We start from the raw sequence: 23,076 nt of genomic DNA, 5'->3' as shown, positions 1-23,076 counted from the left end.
AATTTATGTTCTTACCAACAAATCCAACTCTCAACTAGCATCTCCTAGCACTTGCATATGTTTTGATTTTTTTTAAAGCAGAAAAGGGGAAAATACCTAGAATTTAAAACAAACACTAACCATGGAAAAACTATGGGATGCCAAGATTCCCGGCAACATCTGACCAGAAAAATACTGTCCCAATGAGGCAAACAGAAAAAGTTTTACAACAGCTGTCAGACCACTGTAATTGGCTATTCCATTTTAAAAAATCCTCATAATCTTTATGAAAAAGGCAAATAGTTCTATACTTATTGTACTTTTTTTTTTAACTGAAAGCAATACACCTTATGCTTTAAAAACAAAGGGGTTTTCCATTACATTACAGGTATTATAGATTTCATTCTAAAATTAATACATATGACAAATACCTTCTACAGCATTTAATTACAGTCTTTACAGTGAAATGGAGCAATTAGAATTTTTTCTCTATTTTTGTATTTGAAATGTATCAGTTAATTATTGCATTCAAAATTTATATATTAATCCAATACCCTTGTAAAGCACATACAAACTAAACTAGGAGTAAGATGGGCCAACATAAATAATCAAATATTTAATCATGCCTGATCCGATACATGAAAGATAAGATTTTATTACAGTAACCTTCAAAGCAGGAAAATCTCTACAATGTGGTATAACCAATCACAAGTTGTGTTTGTACCACAGGAACAGAAACTAGCAGCTATAACATCAGCTTTTAAAGGGATCCAGAAGAATGTGGGGAAACTGCCTGAGGAAATAGGCAGAAACCTGGGGAGGGGGAAGACACTGAGAAAAAACCCTATGAAATGAATTTATGGATGCACCATTTAAATGAAACATTGACAAAAATCAGTAGGATTTTTCATACAAGGATACCATGCCCAAAAAATCTACTGGACTCTTTGAAACATACCACACACACCAATAAGTGAACTGGTCAGTCATTGGACTTTGATCAACCAAAAAAAAAACCCCAAACAACAACAACAGAAAAAACAACCAAACACAAACAAACAAAAACTTTGACATGGTCTCCCCTTAATGCTCCTGAAGAAATCACGTGTACATGGGAAGAAAGGGATGGCTCTCTTCTGGATTAGCAATTTTTTAAAACAAAGAAATTATAGAATAGGAGTAAAACATTCACAAAAAGAAAAAAAAAAGCCACACCTGCCAATAGAGAATTCCTCAAAGATTCAAGCTGGTATCTATCTTAATCACCCCACTCAAAATGAATTGAAAAGGCAACAGAAGTCTGACCTGTCAACATAAACTGATGACACAAAATTCCTGAGGCTAGTCACAAATAGAGTTGGTTATGAAAAAGCATCAAAAGATCTCAATAGCAAGTCTTATTGACATTGCTGAAATTCAGTACTAATGAGTAAATGCTGAGAACAAAAATAAATTTTAAACTGTTTATATAGAAAATTGGGCTCATATTACATCAACAGCAAACAGCAAAACCATCTTTGAGTCATTTGCACCAGACCAATTCTCAAAGATGTTAAATGAAATATTAGAAGGGGAACATCAAACAATAAAAAAAGAGTGTCACTGGATAAATCCATGCTATGCCCACTGTCTGAGTGCTGCCTGTAGATATAGAAGTATAGAAAAAATAAAAAAGGATAGGCTAATAAGAGAAATCAAATACATGCAGCAGCTTCTACTGTGAGGTATACAGACCTAGATCCCTCAAGTGTGAGGAAAATGGAGGGTTGTAACAATCCTCTATAGTTACCAATGTGATGGAGAAGGTAAATACAGAAAGGTTAGTCAGTAGTGATCACAAGCATATGAATGAGGGCCATGTAATTAGATCATCTGGCAGCAGGCTTGAAACAAGCCAAAGGAGGTACTTCTCACACAGTACATAATTAAATTATTGCAGTCATTACTGCAGGTTTTTACAAAAAACTAAATGCAACCAAAGATGTTAAAAAAAGCTCACAGACACTGATCAAATCCATGGCTACTCATCACAGCCCAGACGTATCCTCTAGCTAAGGATGGACCACACTGTAATTTCAGAAAACATGGCAAAGACACCAGGGTAGAAAAAAAACAATTCTGAAACCAATGTTGCTACTGACTATTATTAAAGATAAAAAGCCTAGGCTGGGTGGACCATTTTGTTATCATCTCCAATTAATACAAAATAAGCAATTATAAAAATGGTCCCATCTTAGCAATTTTCCTAGTTGCAGCAAAGTGTACTATCCTTTTCTGTCATTAGGAAGTTTCCTTCTGAGGCCTAGTTATAAAGTTGCTGCTCTTATCCATATCTGCCTTTGAACTACAGGTTCCTGCTCCTTTCTGTAAAACTAATTCTTCCTTCATTCTTGTAATCTGGAAGCTTCTCCTCTTCCCACTACCCAATATGCTCCTAAGAATAGCAGCAGTCTCTGACTCCCTTCAGAGTTCCGTATGACCCAGTCATTCCCTTTAAAAGAAATACAGTTAAAAAAAAAAATACTATCCATCAGATTTGTTTATATTATGGCTTAAATATAACCTAATCCATTTGTTCCTTTTGCAGAATAATTGCCACTAATGATCTAGCTCTCCTCCACCAATAACTAAGTATGCACCTTCTTCAAAACTTAAATACAAGACAGATCAAAGAGCTTGGGAACCCTCCATTACATTTCCTTCTCAGACTTTTTACATTCTTGTATAGGTATATGGTAGATAGCAAGCCAATAAAGCTGAGAACTTGCTTACACTTAACTAAACAAACACACTGATGCATCTGTTATCAGCACACCCAATTAGAAACTACTTCTTGAAGAACAGAGTGAATTGCAAGTCTAATCTGAAGATGACAGGCACTGTCACAACTGTAACTATACCTGCTTTAAAAGGCAAAAGGTACAAGCTTCGAAACTATTATATCACCGAATAGCTTAAAAGAACACAAATTCAGAAAAGATGTGTAAGAATTCTTGAGATTAGCCCTATTCTTAAAACTAGCTAGTGATGTTCAGAAGCTGTATTTTAAATTTTAAATTAAAAGGTATTTATTACCAATTATAGTCCTAAATGGAAACAAGTTCAGTCTGTTCCCCATTCTTTATCCTCCAATAATTTTACTATTACTGCTTGAAGAGAAACAAGATGAGCAGCAGACCGAGGGAGGGGAAAAGAGAAATAAGGAAGGACTAATATTCTGGTGAGAGTCTAAATTACCATTCCTTAACTTGCTATTTTATTTCAACAGTATTATTTCATATTTTAAATGCATTTTCCAGACTGCTTAGATTGTCCTGCAAAGGTCCGTGATTGCTCTATCTATGTAATTGTCTTTTTTTAATTTGATGGTGATGGCCAATTACCATATCACCACATTACCACTTATCAGCACTGGATCAAATAACCTGAAAGAACAATTTTTAAACGTAAGTTCACATGTCCTTTTAAATAGAGATGGTCATATGATAGGAAAAGTGAAGAACACATCTTCAGGTGAAGGGTATTTATTCTTTTGAACCATGCTAGTTTCTTCATGTCTATCACTACAACATTTTCTTCACCCAGCTGCAAATAGCATAATTTAAGATTAAACTAATTATCATATTCAAGTGGGAATGTTTTGAAGTAAGGGTAACCAAAATAACCAATAACTTATTCCCCTGAAAAGTTATGATAAGTAGATACAGAATATTTACCACTTCAACTGTATTACAGCAAATAATCTGTATACAAACAAATTTTTATACAGAGAAAGTTCTGTTTATACTAGTATGATGAGAAGGAAAAATCACTGACATGTTAAGTTTGTGTCATGGGTGCTACTGAAAACAAAGATACTTAACAACTCAAATGTTTCAAACAAAAGATTAAAGTCAGGCAGCCATAAACTCTGAAATGCAAAAACAGATTGACAGAATCGTCTGAAATACATGGACAGAAGGAATGATTTCTTCTGTTACCTTTTTTGCCTTTCCTTTTTTTTTAAAAAAAACCCTCTTTTCAATTCATCTGTTCATACCATCTAACTTTTTTTATTTGTTTCTGCCAAGGACACTGAGCTGGCCTAAATGAGCAATTAGATCAGCAAGACACAGGCTAATTGCTATACATTATTACCAGGGATTCTGACCCAGAGATCAGTCAGTAGGAAGTAGTTGGCAGGAAAAACAAACAAACGAAAAATCTCTCAAATTTTGAGGAAGACAGGCTTTACCAAAAAAAAAAAAAAAACCACAATAAACAAACCCAACTCAGCTGAAAATTGCCAACAACCTTTGCTGTTTCTTTTTTTCCTACTTTCACATTTTTACAAGCGAAAAACCCCAACCACACAGCAGTTTGACTTTACCTAAACCCCTCTCTCTACTTCAGAGCATCATGATAGGAATTTTTTTAGGTCTACCTTTGCAGCGATGCTTTCTTGTTCAGCGAAGACAGTTACGCAAGTATCAATCAAAAATGGTAGCATCATTAAAGACCGGTTACTAACTACAGTTTAATGCAAACAGGGAGACACACACTTTGGAGCTCTGCGATGGCAGTTGCCTGCATTTTCTGTGCTTCAGTTATGCCACTGACTGCTGAAAGTATCTTTTGACGCTGAAGAGCAGCCAAGTGAAGCTTTAACAGCAGAAGATAAACCAGGATACACACAGACAAATACCATGCCCAAAGGGGCTAGTTTTATTCTTTACTTACATAGGACATAACAGATTGTAGTAATTTCTGCACCTATCTCATAACTACCGACTGGTTTACCCTAGAGCCTATTTTTTAATGAGAATATCTGGGTCTTTTGGCAGAAGCTAATTTTACTTAAAAGAGAGTATGTGTCAATAAATGTTTTAAATATTTGCTCTAGATTATGTCATATGCAGCCTAGCCAGAAATGCTCCAAATCACCTCATCTCTATGGACTATGTGGGAGCACAGAAATCCCATCCTCCCCAAATTAATATTATTTTAAAAAATAATTCTGATTTGAACACTTACAGCAAAAGATAGATCGTATCTATCTTCAGATTCTGACTTCATTCTTGCCTTGCAAAGAATATGCACAAACCTACAGTATCTTTTGCACATATAAAGAAGAATTATATAGCAAGTTCAGTAGAGCAGGAAGACCACCGTCACATTTCAGCACCTCCCCTCAGTAGTAAAATGAACAAATCTGGCATTTCAAGAAAATTAAAAATACTGGGGGCAGGGGGGAATCAACAGACACCTGTCATAACCACAAAAGCCATTAACTATTTAACTGTTTCAACTACTAAAAAGCAATTTATAGATAACAGCATGATAAATACAGACAGACTTTGTTTCTGTGGCCAGTCTGTAAGCAGAGCTGCTCGCAAGTACTTCTTCATGGTAAGGCAAGGCGGCAACAAAACACTGAGATTTAACAGTAGTCCACATACAAAGGCAGCTTGGACCAATATTGTAGATTAAAAGCTCTGATACAGCTCAACTCAAGATGATTGTTTCCTCATGGAAGAAAAACACAAAAGTATTTTTTCCAAGCTAAATTCTGTCCGAGACCAATCCTCTTTCAGAGCCCATTTTTCCCTCCTTTATAGCATGTCCTAACTAGACATCAGTTAGATCTAGAAACCTTCCCAACTTGCCACCCGAGCATGAAAGCTTAGGACTTCACTGGAGGTAATTACTGATGTTTCCTTTAATAATCCTTTATTTTCTGGAGTATCAGTCCAAATAAAATATCATATTTCTCAAACACATGCCTTATTGCAAAGATGTACACAGAGACATGAATTTCAGAAGCTGTCTCTATAGTAAAGGTGGTTCTTAAAACCCACTGGACGATTGCTGGCATGGTTAACACAGTAAAGAAAAATCTTCAAGGCACAAACTAGACCAAAAGTAATTTGCTTTAACAAAATACAGCAGTACAGGAACAAATGAATAAACAGTCAGCAAAAGTAATAGAATTCTTAAATACAAGAAAATTGCACAAGTCTCAAAACTACTCCCTTAGAAGTATTTTTCTAGAAGTCTAGCTATTAAACTTCTACATGGGAACTGTGAGCACAAAGTCCAGAAGAAAAATATTACACACAAATATGTCTAAAACACTTAGGCAGACCACTGAAGTTTTCCTATATACACTATTCTATTTCCTCTCTAGCTACTGCCCTTAAAAATATTCTTACTCTCACTATGTAAAGGGTATTAAGGTTTTTTCTTCTTTCTGACACGAATTCTTTTTTTCAGAACCTTCTTTCGTATAGAAAACATCACCAATGGTTCTTAATACAATTTAACATTTTCATGCCCTAAAATTCTTCTAAAAAAAGAGATGACTGTAAAATGTGCTGTTTAGACAGTTGTAAAGAAATTAAGCAGGGTGTACAAAACCCACTTTGAAATGTCATCTCATCAGGTTATCTCTCAGAGAACGGTGTGAAAAAAGTAGCAATGGCCTAATTTATGGGTGCTTCTCTTAGAAGCCATCTGCCTCAAGCAAAACAGCTGCCAGTGATGCAAGCTGGGAAAATAGCCAATCTGGCTCACATGCAACTATATACCCAAGAGAGCAATTAATAAGTCACAAAACAGTACCCAATTATGCAAGCATTTTTGAATCTTGGGGCTCAGAGCAGGGGTGAGAGAGTACAAGACAGCCTGAAGGAACTCTTAGCATTCAACTACAGTGTATGGATGCTGCAGCACCACCTGATCTTTCCTCCTTACCAGCTTTTATACAAGATAAACTGGGAAATGAAATTTCAGCTAAAAGCTAGCAAGCTTTTTTAAAAACACGAAGCCAAATGACAATATTTAAATTGCAGAAAGATATCTTAAATAATTGTTTAAGTCCCAACACTTATGCAATGCTACCTTTCATTCAAAAAGCACAGGGTACTTATTCAAGAGCCAATAATTATTTACACAAGTGACAAAATGTTACCCTATTTAACATAAAACAAACATTATTTCCATTGTTTTCTTTCAAATATTACCATCTGAGTGTCATATACTTTTTTCTTTTTAAAAAAAATAATGATTTAGGAACATAATAAAGAAATTTTCTCCAGTCATAAACTGAAAAGCAGCCAGGGTTATTTTTTTGGCAGGTAGCAAGCAAGATTCAAGCTCAGCACATCTCAGTAAGTTTTGACAGTTGCATCATATCAAATTAATTTTTTCAATGCTCTTTTGTTCACAGCAAATTTTCACTAATTTTAAACATATATGAAAATTAAGATCTGCACATATTTCAGCCTCCGTGTGTGTGTGCTTCTCTTCACCAGGAAGAAGTCAGACTATGTCAGAGCTAAAAACATTAGTCCACACTTTGAATTTTAACAGATTAACTGGAGGAACTGTGTATTATGAGACTAGTTCCAGGTTTATAAAGAGAAAACACGCTAATCCACACACATAATAGAAAAATCAAAACAAAAGCATTATTAAACATGTAAATATGCCTTATTTCATGGTGTTTTTCTGTTTTCCTACCATAGCAGGAATAGGTGTTTGCCAAAATATTATTACAGTATCACTGCTTGGCAGCTGCCACTACAGTAAAAGATATTTTAAAATGAAGAATACAACTCCACCTCTGCTACAAGCCCTATCCCAACATTACTTCTGCAACTAAGTGTATGAAAGTTATAGTTTGGTTTCAAAACTAGAAAAACCGAGGTAACATCTAAATCTGTCATCTCTTTACCTTCTTACTTTCTCCCTTCCTCCCAATATAGATAAAATTATTCATAAAGCCTTGTAATTTGTTTGCACTTGTAGCAAAAATTATGTTTAATAAAGTAGTGCATTAGAAAGAAGATCAAAATTAATTTGGTAAAGTTTAATTCCAGCAACATAAACAACTTCAAAGAGGTACACAACAGTCATACACCTACTCAAACAAGGAACTTGGTTCATTAAAACAATTAGAATAGACATGGAGCAGCTGAAGTAAGAGAGAATCATAAAGAACTCCACATCTTTAGAAACCTCATGATAGCAAGGCAGAAGGGAAACTCCTGCTTGATTACCTGGTACCTGCAATATAGTAGTTAAATATTTACAGAAAGGAACTCTTTTCCTCATAATTTTAGCAAATCTTTTGGAAAGGGCTCACTATTGAAATGAGAATGTTAAAACCCAAAAATTCAATATGAATGCCTCAAAATTCATTTAATGAAATACTGTAGGGTAAAAAAGCAAGAGGGAACAGCAAAAAAAATACACCAAAAATGTAAATTGAAACTGAAATCGCCATGGTCTTAAAATGCTTGTGAGGTCTTTTTCCCACAGGTGATCTCTATCAAGTAGAGGAGCTCACACAGAAGCTTAAAGTGAAATCCTTAATATCTACAATCCCAAAATTTATAGGAACTGGATTATCAGTAAAATAACTCCTCCTCTATCAATTTTTTTTAAATGATGCAACAGGTTCAAAAGCTAGCAGGCAAGAGGGGACAGATGTACAGGCAAACACAGACAGTACAAACACTCCCCTGCATCTTCCTGCCTGCAAGGCAGGATCATATAAGGATTTACTTCCTTTGGAAACTGAGCTAAAATACATATTATACCTCCAATACTATTTACTGAATAAACATACTTCTTCCTCTACAGGAATTGTTCTGAGATTCAGATAAGGACCATATTTATCCCAGACCTCAGCCACAGCACAGTTTTGTTACTTGTACTCCTAAATCTAGCTTTTTAAACCTTAATACCTTCTGATACAAGGTGCACTGTGAACACTTACAAATGCATTTTCCACCCTTAAATAACGAAACAAAAGCAATCAAAACCTTTAAAAAATATTTACATAGATAATGACTCTACAAACTTTTATGACACAAGGTTTACCAAACTAACTTTAGAAAAAGACTTTAGAAAGACCTCCTATAAGCATACTATTACTTCATTATTTATACAGACAGTATAAACACTTGCCAGGAATGGCAAGTGAACCTTACAGGACAGAAATGTGTATGTTGAGGCCTGCCATTTACGTAACAAAGTAAAAGCAGCAATAGTATCACAAAGTATAAGCTGAAGAGTAACCATTTCAGACCATCTGACAAACAAGAAGCCATTTGTCAGACACCAGCATACTAAAAGTGCTTAAAGTACCATATGAACATTTTTAGTCAGCCATACCAGGGCACAGCTATGAAATTTTCCATTCCACTTGAGAGTACTTCCGATTTTATGGGTAGTTTAAACCCATAAATAAGCATTTTTTTAAAAACCTGAAGAAAAGAAAATGCATTTTTATGCAATGTATAATCTGTAGAAAGAGTAAGATTTCAGGTTTTGTAATTAAGTCCATTTGAGCAAGATTCAAATTTAACTTGACAATTGAAAAGGAAGTTATATGGTTCACACATAACAATACAACTTAAGTGTATAAAATTACTAGAGAATTATTTTCCAATTTTTTTATGCATAATAATGCCAAGCTGTTGGTTTTTTTTAAAAAAAAAAAAAGCACCCCTTCAACCCCCACCAGATGAACACTTGTGCATTTAAAGACATTAGAAAAATGAGAGATATTTGCAGGAAAAAGAGACAGCTACAAACTGAGCAAAGTCAAAAGTATTACATCAGAAATGAACTTCATTCTACAGTGAGACATTTTGAGCCTATCACATTTCAGTAGAAACCAGCTGAATTAATTTTATCAGTTATTTTTCAATGTAATAGCCAATATATTTTTTAAAAGTGCTTTTTGTGCTGCACAATTTTCCTAAAAAAGAGGAACAACAATAAAAAATTACTAATTCTTAAAATTAAGATTAAAAATATTTAGTAATTCTGCTAGTTTTTCTAGCCATGTTATGTTTGATCTTCATAAGAGAAAGCAAACAGAATAAAATCTTCAGTCTATTACAGAAAAATCAAGACTAGCTTTCCTATAATCATCTTTCCCAGACAAAAAGCTATTTTCAATTCAGGTCATTACTCATTTTGTGGACATGGTCCTGGGCAACTGGCACTAGGCAGCTCTGCTTGTGCAGGGGAGTCAGAGCAGACAACCTCCAGAGGTCCCATCCAACCTCAAACATTGTGTGACTCTACAAACCGCACAACTCAGATTGGAGCACAACAGGTTGGCAGTCCCAGCGGAGATCAATAGATTTTTAAGACTTTGAGCAGGTCCCAGTATTTTTTCCTTTCTTCATATCAAATTGTTGAAAAGTTATAATAATATCCTTGTATGTCTGTAACTGAACACATTGAATAGCTTTAGAATTAGGATAGAAATTAACTTAGTTATGATATTTTGGGGAGACGGTGACACACCACTTAAGAGGTCACACCATTGATACATACTAGCTTTGCTTGAGCTTTTTGCCTTCCTTGCTTTTCTACACCAGGCATTATATTTTGAAATACAAAAGAGGATATAAGTACTCACTATTAAAACACAAAACTAATGCAACCAGTAGATTTTCCAGTGGTATAGAAATATACAGAAAAAGCCAATTTCTCCATCATCAATTTCTTCATTCTAATAAAAAAATCCAATACATCCTTCCACTATTTGTTGGATTGATCCAAAATATTTCTTTGAAGAATTATTTGATAGCTTCTAGCTATCAGATCCACACGGTTTACACTATGGCTTTCTCATCACTGAATGAACCTTTTTGGAAGCAGGCTAATAATGCCCTTCCCAAAGAAGTTCCTAAAAAGCTCTCCTACTTCAAAATGGTCACAGCCTCTGATATCACTGAGGCTAGCACCGTGCTTTAACACCCATGCTGGTCACAATCTTACACACAACTACTGAACACTAAATTCAAACCGCATTAAAATTTGAAACTTCTAAAGGTCTAAGGATATATCCCATTTCCAAGCAACCATTCTAACAAACTATCTGAGATACCAGGAAGCAAGTAACTCAAGTAGCTTAATGCTGTTGCTACTCATCAGTCGCATGGGAAGGCTACTGCGCTGGGCAGATGATGCCCAAAGGAAACTAATGTTGCTCCTGCCTTCATTCAGCCCAGATAACAGCAGATTAAGAACCATTCCTCATCACAGCAGAAAAAACTAAAAACGTTCAAAACCTTTTACCACAACTCTCATTTCAGACATGTATCACCGTGGCCATTAGGTAATTTATAAGTACCTCAAGTTTCCCAAATCTATATGGCACCACAGTTTTATGCTGAACTGTAACGTAAGAACCCCTGAAGTTGGAAAGTGGCAAGTCCCATATCCAACAGTAATTCAAACCTGTGGGAATGTTTCAGGGGGCATGAGGATGCAATGCTTGGTTTATTTTTCACTCGTCAAGCATATCAAGAGAGGAATCACTATGGTATTATTTGAGACTGATTATGTATAACGACTGTCAAATATAAAATATTTATTCAGTGAAGCTACAAGATTGGTCAGTAATTACAGAAAAAGTTTATGTACCCCATCAGTTTGAGATGTTGGATATGGAAGGAAAATAACTGCTATGTACCTTTAAAAAATTGAGATTATTTTGGCTGGAAAATACTTTCTAGAAAGTACCCACGACCATGTCCATTGGCTATGGTGTTCTTTGCAGCCATAACTTGCTGTCTTGAGTTCCTAAATTTTGAGACAACTTGTGCCCTCTTCCCCTAAAGAGCTTACATTCCCAAGACAGCTTCCTTAAAATCCAGTTTTAAACTGAGAAACTGCAAAAAGAATCACATAAGCACTACCCTTTTTGGAATTTGCAGACATGCTTTTTTTCCCCCTCTCTCCACTCTGAGGCAATTTGTGAGTCGCATTTTATAATATTATCATAACAGAAACTACTTAAGTGGATAGACTGACAGATAAGAGAAAACAAAAATATTTTTTTCTTTGAGAAGACACTAGTCTGCACTTGGACAATAGCAAAAGCCACTGCCAAGCAGAAAAAAGTCTAGAGGTCAAAAACAAGTGCCAGTAGTGCTATCTTGAACAATAATCGCTGTATCCAAAGCATGCTTCTGCTGATGCATTAATATTTCCTCTGTGATGAGGGAAAAATGCAGACTGAACCTCATAGGCCTGCCAGATGTCCTGTATAATTAAGATGTTATGTTCTAGTGGTCAAATCCAATGCCTTATGAAAAGCATATAGGGTATGGCTTTTTCCTGTATTTCTGTGGTAACAGTTGTTTTCCCAAACATGCACAAATCAAAGCCACAGGGCATCCAGAAAAAGTGATTATGCAGATAAATTGTACTTTCCATGCACAGTTAATCTATGTATGTGCAATTTAGTTCTCTGCCATTGTCCCAGATTTTAGCATCTAAACTCTGGCAACTCTAAAACACTGCCAAAGTTCTACAGACAAAGAAAGTTTGTTTCAGCTCCAGATGTGATTGTGACTAAGGAGCTACTTCTGACCTCCCTCCTCTCTCCCACTGACCTTGGCAAAATACTTGTAAAATGGGACTATTTATATTCATGAGTTGCCCTCTCATAACTGGTTCATTACAGCCTCATCAGTCTGTATAGAAAATGATTACTGGTGGTAAAAGATGCTAATTTGACTTTTTTTATACTATTAACATGCAAATGTTTGAACTAAATTGCTACAGGCTGGTGGGAAAGGAGAAGAAGCTAAACTACTGAGGAATCTGCATGCTACATAGTGGGCAGATAAAATCCGTCATTCTGAACAGCACCAATATAGGCAGTGAAAGGCTAGGAGACTGTTTTTCACTCACAATTTAGAAAAACTTGGATGCCACTGGATTAAGTGACAGAAGTTGCCTGCCAAAGCGGTGGAGACAGCTCTCCAACTAGATATTCCAAAGGAAAAAGAAAAACAGCTCAAAAGATATTTATTATCAGTTTAAAATCATCATTCAGCATCTGAAACTATTGGGTCAAATGAAGGGGATAGAAATTGTGTTAACTGAACCTGTGCTCAAACCAAAGACTAATGTTGAGATTCCTAATATTAATGTAATAAATTAAATCAACCCATTTAACATTCTTATATGTGCTGTGCAAGCAGTAGGCCAAATTTCTTTGTAGTATTCTAAAGAAAGTGCAAAGTAAACTCTTGGAAGTTATTAATATAGTAATAAAAGCACAAACATTATAATAATCTCTTGAAGCAACCTGATAAATCCAAAGCTCTCTCTATATATGTCTCTTAACTCCAGGAAATGGGAATTACCTGCTTTCTCAACTGGTAGAAATAGGTTGGTAATGCATGACTCAAGACAGGAAAAGCGCTGCAGTTTCACGTAGAATTGAATCTACCCAGGGAAGTGGGACATTTTTCTAACCATTAGGCCCTCTCGGACCCATCCATTAGGCAATTAGTGTGGTGCAAGCTGCTACTTTTCAGCTGCTCCATCTGAATAAAGCCTCTTACTGTTTTTTAAAAATAAAATACTTCAAGTTATCACCCCTCAGAGAAAATATACTGGGAATGTATTACTACACTGGAAATAAAAGCAAATTCATGTGCTATTACTGCAGAACAGCTGATGTATGATAAACTAGCCAAGCCATAGCAATATACCCACCCACATGTCTAAATGATTATGGAGTACAAGGTTAACTTAGACCATTTTAAGTAAGGAAACAAATCAGTATTTATTTCTATTCCACCCATTTAGTGTGACCTCACTTCCAAACTTCCAAAATGTGAATAGAATACTAATTAATTTTCTAATGAGATTTCTATAATGTTATTTTAAAAAAAAACCAACCACCTTCTCAATCTCTGCCAAGACAGATGAAAGCATTATGATAAATATTTTAAAGACAGACCAAGAGAGAATGGCAACTGAAATAGACTGGTTATCAGCATAACAACACTATCAAAGATTCTTCGTCATTCAGCTATTACAACCACAACATGATCTTTTCTTGTCATACTTTCAACCCTGAAACAAAATAAGACATAGCTCTTAAAAAGCCTTATCGACTATAGAATTTATTGTATATCTCTAATTATCGAAGATTCTTTTCTCTGAACACATCCAGCCTATACCTGGCAAAAAGATAAATGATTGCTGGAAAAGGAAAGGCTTTATCAGAATCACGTACAACAGAAGTGAATTAGGCTATTAGTATAACATTTCAAGCAAAACTGCAAAGCGTAATTGCAAATTTCTTAAAAGCATCACATGCTTTACTGTACATAAAACTCCAATATTTGAACAGAAATATATAAAAATCTGCAGTAATGTATAGTATAATATACATATACACACACGCATGCATATTAGTTGCATAAGCAGCACTCACGGTGTTTTAGACATCAAAAATATTGTTGCTAATGTTTTAGGATCACAGTACCACTGCCACGTGCTCAGGTATTGTAAACAAAAATTTCATTCATAACTGAGAGAATTTGTTCTATTGCAGCAGAACCATTAATTAGCTGTCATACGCCTTTTTGGTGATGCGTGTAAGTAGTTCATCACTTATTCAGGTGAACAGAAAAAAATTTTCAAAATTCAATGTAGAAAACGTATCTCAGATTCTCAGTCTCATAAGGTAGCCTCAAGTTTGACACAATAATTGTGTTAAGAATATATCATGCTAATAACGTCTGTATAAATAGAAAAAGCTGCAAAGATACTCCTTGTCAATATACTGAGAGGACTTAGTTTTAAGGGATTTACAAATAGGTAAATGAGACGGAAATCTGTCAACAAGGAATATAGCAAGTGTGAGTTGCCACACCTGAAAGACAATGGATCAGGTCCACAGAAAGCACAATACTCTGCTTCTTTATTGTCCAGCGTATGGCTCCATACTTGCTGAATGCAGTTGAAAAACCACTTTTTTTTTTTTTTTTTTTTTTTTACTTCCTCTGGCTTTAGTATAGTGCCTGCCATCATAACACCCGAATATTCACAAAAATTCTTACAAAATTAATTAAAAATAATCCTGCTAAATTTGGATGTCAGTTTCTTTCATCACTTACATAGATTTTAGGCATTCAAAGTACCTTGTTGATACGTCTTTCAAAGTACGTTGATAGTCTTTGGCTACAGCAAAGAGTGGTTACTATTACTACAAATCAGATCCATGGTCTGAAAACAACTCAACCCCCCCAAAAAAAAAACCCAACCAAAACCACCAAACCAATACACACACACACACACACTTACTAACCACTTAGGAAAAGTTAAGACTTTAGTGACTCACCAAGGATCTCACACACACAAAGAAATTTCAATGACCAAGTCAGAATAAAACTCAGTTCTCCAATGTAATATACAACTGCCTCAAGCCTAAGCCCATCACTTCTTTTTTTCTGACCTCTGACTCATTCTTTACATTTATTTGGGGACACACAGAACTGGGAACTACAGTGAGAAAACAAAACAAAACAAAATCTCTCATTATTCACTGTGTTGCACCACAAATTTCAGGATTTGAGTGGCATGGAATGATATAATTTGAACTTTCAAAATCATAAGCACCTTTATTTTCAGAACTATGTAATTTTTCAATTCCAATATTCCAAATAGCTTTTTTATTGCTAATGCCTAATTTTTCTCAAGATGACAAACCAAAACTCCTAAATTCCACCATATGTCACCACACTGATGGAGTGACAAGCCACCAGAAGATCTGCCCCATTGGGAAAAGCAACAGTAGAAGTCAGGTTAGTATTTTTTATTCAGATGAGTATTAGAAAGCACTAAGAGCCTTTCTCAAGGTGGTTGCTTGCAGCAGAGGGAGATGGTGTCATTCAGGTTCCTGAACTGCAATGTTCCTCAGCAGGCACAAACTTCTGTTTGCTCTCTCAAATACAAGATTTACAGCCATGTCCCTTCCATCATTAATCCAGATGCAACCCTTACCTCCTTACTCCAGTTACCTACAACTATGTTTACTTCTCAAGCTTCTCATCACAACCTCTTGGTCTAGCATGTCAGTCTCGTTACTCCAGATATAAAATTATCCCATTCTCATTCAAGTTCAAACCACCATTTGCACCTCCACTCCCTCAGTCCCAACTTCTTCCCTCCTGCTTACCAAAACCTTTTAACTTCTTTTCTTCCCCACCACCATATCCAGTTCTTATCCTTACTGCAATCAAATCAGGCAAGACAAAACAAGGGAGGGACAAAGCACAGAAGAAAGCATCCTCCTGTTTAGTTCTCAGGCACAGCTCAAGCTCACAACTGAAACTATAGGCCAAGTCCACTTCAGATAGGATCATACTCATGATGGTGGAATCTTCAGGTACGGTGCTATAAAGATGAAAGAAGTTTTATTGAGCATATACAAAATAAAATTTTTAAAAAGTATAAGCCATCTGAAAGCAGATTTTCACAAAGATAACAATACACACATCCTTGTCATAAAGGCCATTCCTCTTCAGTTTCCAGTCTTGCCGTACAACAAAGGAGTTTCAGACAACATTGGTCTTAATCAAAAGAAAGAAAGAATAAGGTAAGTTTAGTCTATGTGCCAAGTTAGCAGTTCTCATTTGGGAAAATGGAGGCAAAGACAAGTTAGATTATAATAGAAATCAATTTACCAATCAGTTTTGGCTAGACAGGCTTAACAAAATTTGACTTCACTTCAGAACCCTTTACCTAACCTAACAAATGTTCTCCTCCTATGTGCAGAGCTAAAAAAATAAATCATACAAATCTCTACCCAAATATGTCTATATGCAGCCCAGGTTTTACATTTTTATGACCTATAGCATTATATAAAAATGCGTTTTAGGTACTTGTAATTTGAGTTCCTCAAGAGGGACTCCATGGAATCATGCTAACAAAATCCACCAAATAAAAGCAACTCCTGTATCAATACTTACTGTCAGATACATCAGCTGCCCCTGCCTTTGGCATTCCAATCAAATCAGATTCTTAGAGTTCCTCAAACTCCTAATAACTGGTACTTAAAGTGACAAAGTGGAAGGTACACAAACAGTATAAATATTCATTCTGGCTGGGATGGAGTGAACTTTCCCCACAGCTGCCCTCATAGTGCCTTGTATGAAAGGGTTTCCGATAGCTTGGATTAGCCCTGTTACCTCTTTCTCTTCCATTTTCCAATCTTGCCTTTTAGAAATCCAAGCACACTGTGTCAGGTGGATCCTTATTATCAACAAACTTGCCGGTTCCTTAAAAAAATTCTCATGTTTGACGCAAGACCTGCTAAAGTCGAGTTGTGTTGACTCTTCCCCAAGACATCATCTTTCTCCAAAATGAGTAATGTTAATGTTTGTAATGATTTCTACCAATTTGCCTGCTATGAAAGCCATGATTATCAGCCAAGAGTTCTTTAGAGCTCTTCTGGGAACTTTCATGAAGTGACATGACATCGGCCAACTTGCAGTCAAGCTGGGACCTAATAAATTTTAAGTAAAAAGCATATTACATTCAGCAATTTAGTTGTTTCACCCTCAAGGTTCTCAAGAGCCTTGGGTATGCATTATCTGGTCCTGACATTTTCCTGGTCTTCCTTTAACAAATTTCTTTTATGATACTTAAATTTGCCTTAAACCCTCTGAAACATTGCCTGTAAACTTCAGCATACGATTTTTCTCCAGGTTCTACCACAGCAAGCATTATCAAAAATAATCTTCTCTTTTCCTGCTGTGGCCTCATCTTATATGCTCCTTCTATTTCTTAGAACCTGCTAGTCCTACAGGCATTCTGGGAGGCTTCAAGCTTCTAATGTATTTGTATAAATATAATTAATATTTTTTTATATATTCTACAAGCTGCTCTTCATATTATTTTTTATCTGCCTTGGACTATTACATTTAACCTGTGTGTTCTAAATACAAGCCTAACTTTTTTTCAAGAATGCTTACTTTTTCCTATGAGCCTTTTTCACCATCCTGTTTAATCATGGCTTTTTTTTTTTATATCTTTATATCTTATTTTGATAAATGGCACGCATTTGTCTCAAATTTCCAGTATAATGTCTTTGAATAGTCTCTATGTCGCCTGCAGGGATTCTATTTTATTTACTTTCCCCCCTTTTTTTAACATTTTTTCTGAGCACAAGTGTAATGGATTTTTGGTTTCCATTGCTCCAATATGAATTCTGAATGACCGCTGACATTGCAATTGTCATTACAAAGATGCTCTCTGATTGCTATTTTGAAACAGATCCTAAATATTCCTCAGAAAGAAGTTAACAGTTGGATTACCTTTTCTGGTTTCTCTGAATGGCTGCTTCAATAAACAATCATTGGTGGTATCAAAAGATTTAGTCTGAGCACCCCACCTTCATGCAAAAATCTAAGCAATCTACATAATGATATGTTTTTACATTAATATAGTTTTAAAATTCTTAAGGTGCTTCAAAATGCAAGATCTCTGAAGAGAGAAAAAATCTTGTTGAAACATTTTTAAAAATTCTTAGCTATTTATCTGATTTCTTAGCTGCCAACCCAGGAACCGACAAGTGCCTGCAAGCATTTCCATAATTACTCATATGTATACCCAGCTGAAGACGTATTCACATAATCTCCACAAAATATTTATTGTTTTAACTCACATGCACTATCTAAATTAATATTTAGTAGTAATTCTCAATAGTACTAACATTGCACAGTACAGCTTTATAAAAGATACTCATTCTAGCTTCCAAGATATTTTTTCCTGTCATGACATATAACTTATTCTTTATCTAGCAGTTTAAATTAATACCAATATTAACTCCAACTCACTCAATAGCCACCAATTCACAATTATCTGGATTCTTTAGACTTCCAAGATTTTCATTAATCTTAAACACATAGATAACAATTTTTAAAAAACAGAAATATTGTTCTTCTTTTTCTTTAGACTGGTTTGCAAGATAGTTTTTGCAAACTCTTCTACTGTGTTATTTCTACCCATAATACCACTATTAATTTCTAGCTTTCTTGATAAATCTGGGCATAAAGGACTACCCAATTTTTAAAGTCCTATTAACATAAATCCAGTAAACTGCTGATGCGATGAGGAATTCTTGTAGACCTTAGGAGCATATTTTTCTGTTACAGTATGTTTGGTAATGATTTCTTAGTTATCCAGTTCATCGAACAGCTGCTTCAAGCCTTATAATAGTTAATGAAGACAAGCTTCACAAATCAGTCTCAAAAGAGAGTGTAGCACCTCCACCTAATGGAGGAGAGTGACATCCAGCAGGGCCTTACCAGATTCTAACCTGATCAAGCACTGAAATTTCAGCTTGCTGTGTGATCCAGCACCTTTCCTATGTCAGGGTTCCTCTGTTGCACATTTATTCACCCACAAAAACCCCAAGATTCACTAATTAATTGAGTAAAGATGCATCAAATATTTCTTCAGGAACAGGTCTACAGAAGGATTTCAAAATTATTTCTGTAGCTCAAGTACCAGCAGTTAAACTAAAGATCAGTAGGTTCAAAATCGACCTGTAACCTGTTTATGAAAGACAAAAAAGTTTTATATGTTTCACAAACTGAGAATTTTAAAATGGATTTTGCACTTACATAGTAAAACAGTTCAAAAATTCTAATGTGAATCATGTAAGTAGTTTACTCGTTATATATTACATACTTTGCAGATGTAATCTAATGAAGGACAAGAATCGTATGGTATCACTTCTTTCCCCAGTTTAAAAGATGCAAATTTCTGATAATTCTTCCATAACAGAACACGATTCTTTAAAGGAAGATACAGACTCAATGCTTTTAAGTAAAATAGACTTCAAAGCTCATTCTGTAGTTAATTACTTCAGCAGCATTAAACTGCAGCATTCAAAATCAACAAAGGTTTCATACCAGTGTGGGGACAAGAGAACTAAATTGAAAACACCAAGAGGTTTTAATTTTTGAGGAGTTTTGTCACTGACATTAAAGGCAACTAATGCTGCAGTCAGACAGCATTGCAAAATAGCGTTAACACATATGAACATTTTCCTCCAAACCTCACAAGACTTAACCAAAATGCTAAGTTAAACATCAGTGCAACTTAAGATTTACATCACATTAGCAGAATTTTTCAGGTTTTAATGATACTTGAGGACATAATATGATTTGAACACAGATGCTATTACTGCTGTGCTACACAGTGAGAACATACTACAGGTATGCAAAACACGTTTCAGAACACTAAACATTTAGTCTGGTCCCACCACTTTTTGAAACATAGAATTAATACATGCCATTAGCTTACATTTACACAGTAAGCTAACGGACTGTTTGAGGTACTGGTTAAAGGAATTAGTATCTCTAGTTTTTTGCAAGTTTAAATCCCAAGAAAAGAAAGGTGGGACATACAAAGCTGTATGGACTATTTCTACAATGACAGAAGAGTTATGAGCGGTAGCCAAAGATACTAAGATTCTTTCAGTTCATTTATAAAAGCTAGCAAAGAGTAAAAACTGAGGTAGTACTAGCTCAGTAGCCACAGTGGCTGGAGTTCGACACTGACTCAGAACCTTCTTTCCTAAGATTCACATCCTCAGAAGAATTATATGCTATGGCAGACATGCCCTCAGCAGTACCTGAACTGGTTACCTATGTCTACACAAAATTTCACACCAACAGGTACATAGTCTTCTAGGATAACTCTGTTTGAAAGGAACCTCAAGAGGTCACAGAGTTATGTCAACAGTAAAGGTTTTCTATGAAAGAATAAATGTTATCCTGTATCCCCATCTTCCCTTTATACCAAAAGGAGTAGTTGCCAGCTTTATTTCCCTCGTTGTGATAATTTCCATTTCAAGCCTCATTTCTGCTAGGGTTATTACTCCAAATACTAACAAGCAGTTAAGTTTTTACCTCAGGGATGGAAGTCCCCTTGCAACTTCTGTAACCCAAAGTGGGGTAGTAACCATCAGCCATCCCAAGTAGTCTGTGGACCACTGCTGTACAGCATGTAAGAGAACCAATTATTTGCCCAAAAAGAATGGTCAGTTTCTGGAATATAGCAATGAGGCAAAGCTACTAAAAGCAGAAAGCGAATAGGTAATATTTCACAAAATATGCTATGAATTGTTTCTAGAAACAACACATTAAAGCAGTTGCCTCCAAAAAAGAACAACTCAAAAGGAAATCACAGAACAAAGCCTCCAAAGACTACATTAGGCATCACCACATTTGAGTTGAAACTGATTCTTTCAGATATCATGCCTAGTTTAGCTACAAACCTTTCCTTTTTTTGGCAGCCATATGTGAACCTCATGGAAGTGTTTATTCTGGGCTATAGAGACTGAAAGCATCTTCACCACTTATGTACAAATATATTTGATTTGCAACTTTATAAATGCACCTTATCAGCCAACTTTCCTATTAATTGCTGTATAACACATGCTAACCAAAATTAAGCTGTACCTGTTGAAGTCTCCTAGCCTTTCAGGACATTTTTACAGGATCAAAGTTACAAAAAATTTGTATTTTCATAACTTCTGTATAAACAATGAGCAAAACAACAAGATCTGTTAGCCATTTATCAGTGAAAGATTATTCCATTTCCAGCATTTCATACTAACATCACACATCTTCCCAATTTAGTATTTCCTTATTAAAACCATTTTCCTATGCAAATGAGCCAAAGTGTTCTGAAAAGTTCTGTTGACTCTACACTGTATTTCAGAATTTTAAAATTGTGGTTGCTAGTTTAAGATGTATTGAAAAAGTATGAAAAAACCTTAGATGATGAAATAATGCAGCTTTAAAATATTACGATGCTGCACTGAAAATGTTACTTTTTGAAAAGTAACCACTGGACTACTAATAATAATCCAGCAAATAACTTACCAAAAGTTATAAAAAGCACCACAGATATTTCTTGCAAGTCTAGAGAGAAATGCTTCTCAATATGTCTATTACAAATTTACAGAGAAAAGCTTTTGGATCAGAGCCCAGTTACAGTTTCACAAACTAATTGAACATCAGGAAGGTAACTAAGAAACCTGAGACAAGAATGGTTGCTATAGGTTGTACTGCAGTTAGGAAATGTAATAAAAGCCTGTTGCTTTGTCTCAATTTAAGATAATTATGGTTAAATCACAGGTGTTCTTGAAAATTTCATTTAAATTTTTTATACCTCTAATTCAAGAAAAGATTACAGCAACTGTTTAACAAATTAAACAGGATCATTAAAAAAATCATTATAGAAATTCAATATATTTTCTATAGTATCCCAGATCAGCAGCTTTTAGAATTTGAAATCGGATTGTTATAGGATCATCAGTCATAAACAATGAGTTACCTTTGTAAAAAATATTTAAATATTATTCGTTTTACTGTTAACACATAACCAAACAAGGAAAGAGTGATCTTTTCTGTGTCTATAAAACTGTATTTTGGGATCTTGGCTGTGGCTGACTTTTGAAGTCAGCGACACTGAAAGGATATTTTTTTGAATAATCCGTTTATTACAAAAACATACATTTGCTCTCTGAACAAGAGCAGAACCCACAGAACAAAAACTTGTAAAAACCCAAACTGTACGTCCAAAATGCTGCCATTTCTTTGTAATTATGCAAAGACAGTTACAGTAATTACAACTGATCTCACGCAACACAGAATCAACAACTCTCCCCTGCAAAAGGAAATTAATAGCATGGTATCGTTTCACAGTGAGCAGATTTTTCTGCTGTTCTCCATGCGTTTTGCACAAGAGCATTTGCTATCGGTGGGCAGAACTCTGAGTGGCATCATCCTGCAACAAAAAATCCTAATGGCAGACAGTTACCAGCTGCCAGAAAACAGCAAAACTATGTATTACTGCATTATATTCAATCTAAGAATATACAAAGTCATGAACTCTTGACATATCAAGCTGGTCTCTCAAATCACCTTAAAATAATTTTTAAACCAATTAGTTATTCTCACTGCTAGACTTCATGTATATTGCTACACTGAACTCATGATTGTTGCATATTCTGCCTAAGGAACTGGTCATAAGAAAGTTAAACTCAACCGACCACAAGCACCAGAAGCCATTAGGAAGAGCTAGGACAAGTCAGGTCCAAAACAAAAAGAGACAGTTTTTCGCTAGCAGGTAGTAAGTGACCTGCTCTATCAAAGGAAGTTGGGGATGAAAGAAGCTTAAATAAGTTCAAGGGGAAACTAGGCAAAGGAGGAAGGGCCCATAAATTGAAGAGGAGACTGAACAGGCACTTGTAACTAAATAGCT

General features: G+C 35.3%; 1 protein-coding gene across 1 annotated transcript in view; it reads right to left on the bottom strand.

Moving 5' to 3' along the window:
- Window positions 1-23,076, bottom strand: part of PDE3B (phosphodiesterase 3B) — an 87,188-nt gene that overhangs the window by 34,059 nt on the left and 30,053 nt on the right. The window lies entirely within an intron of this gene.

Source organism: Falco cherrug, chromosome 10 (assembly GCF_023634085.1).
Source record: "Falco cherrug isolate bFalChe1 chromosome 10, bFalChe1.pri, whole genome shotgun sequence".
NCBI classification, from domain to species: domain Eukaryota; kingdom Metazoa; phylum Chordata; class Aves; order Falconiformes; family Falconidae; genus Falco; species Falco cherrug.
Note: the sequence above shows the minus strand (reverse complement) of the source record. Positions and strands in the feature narration are given on the sequence as shown.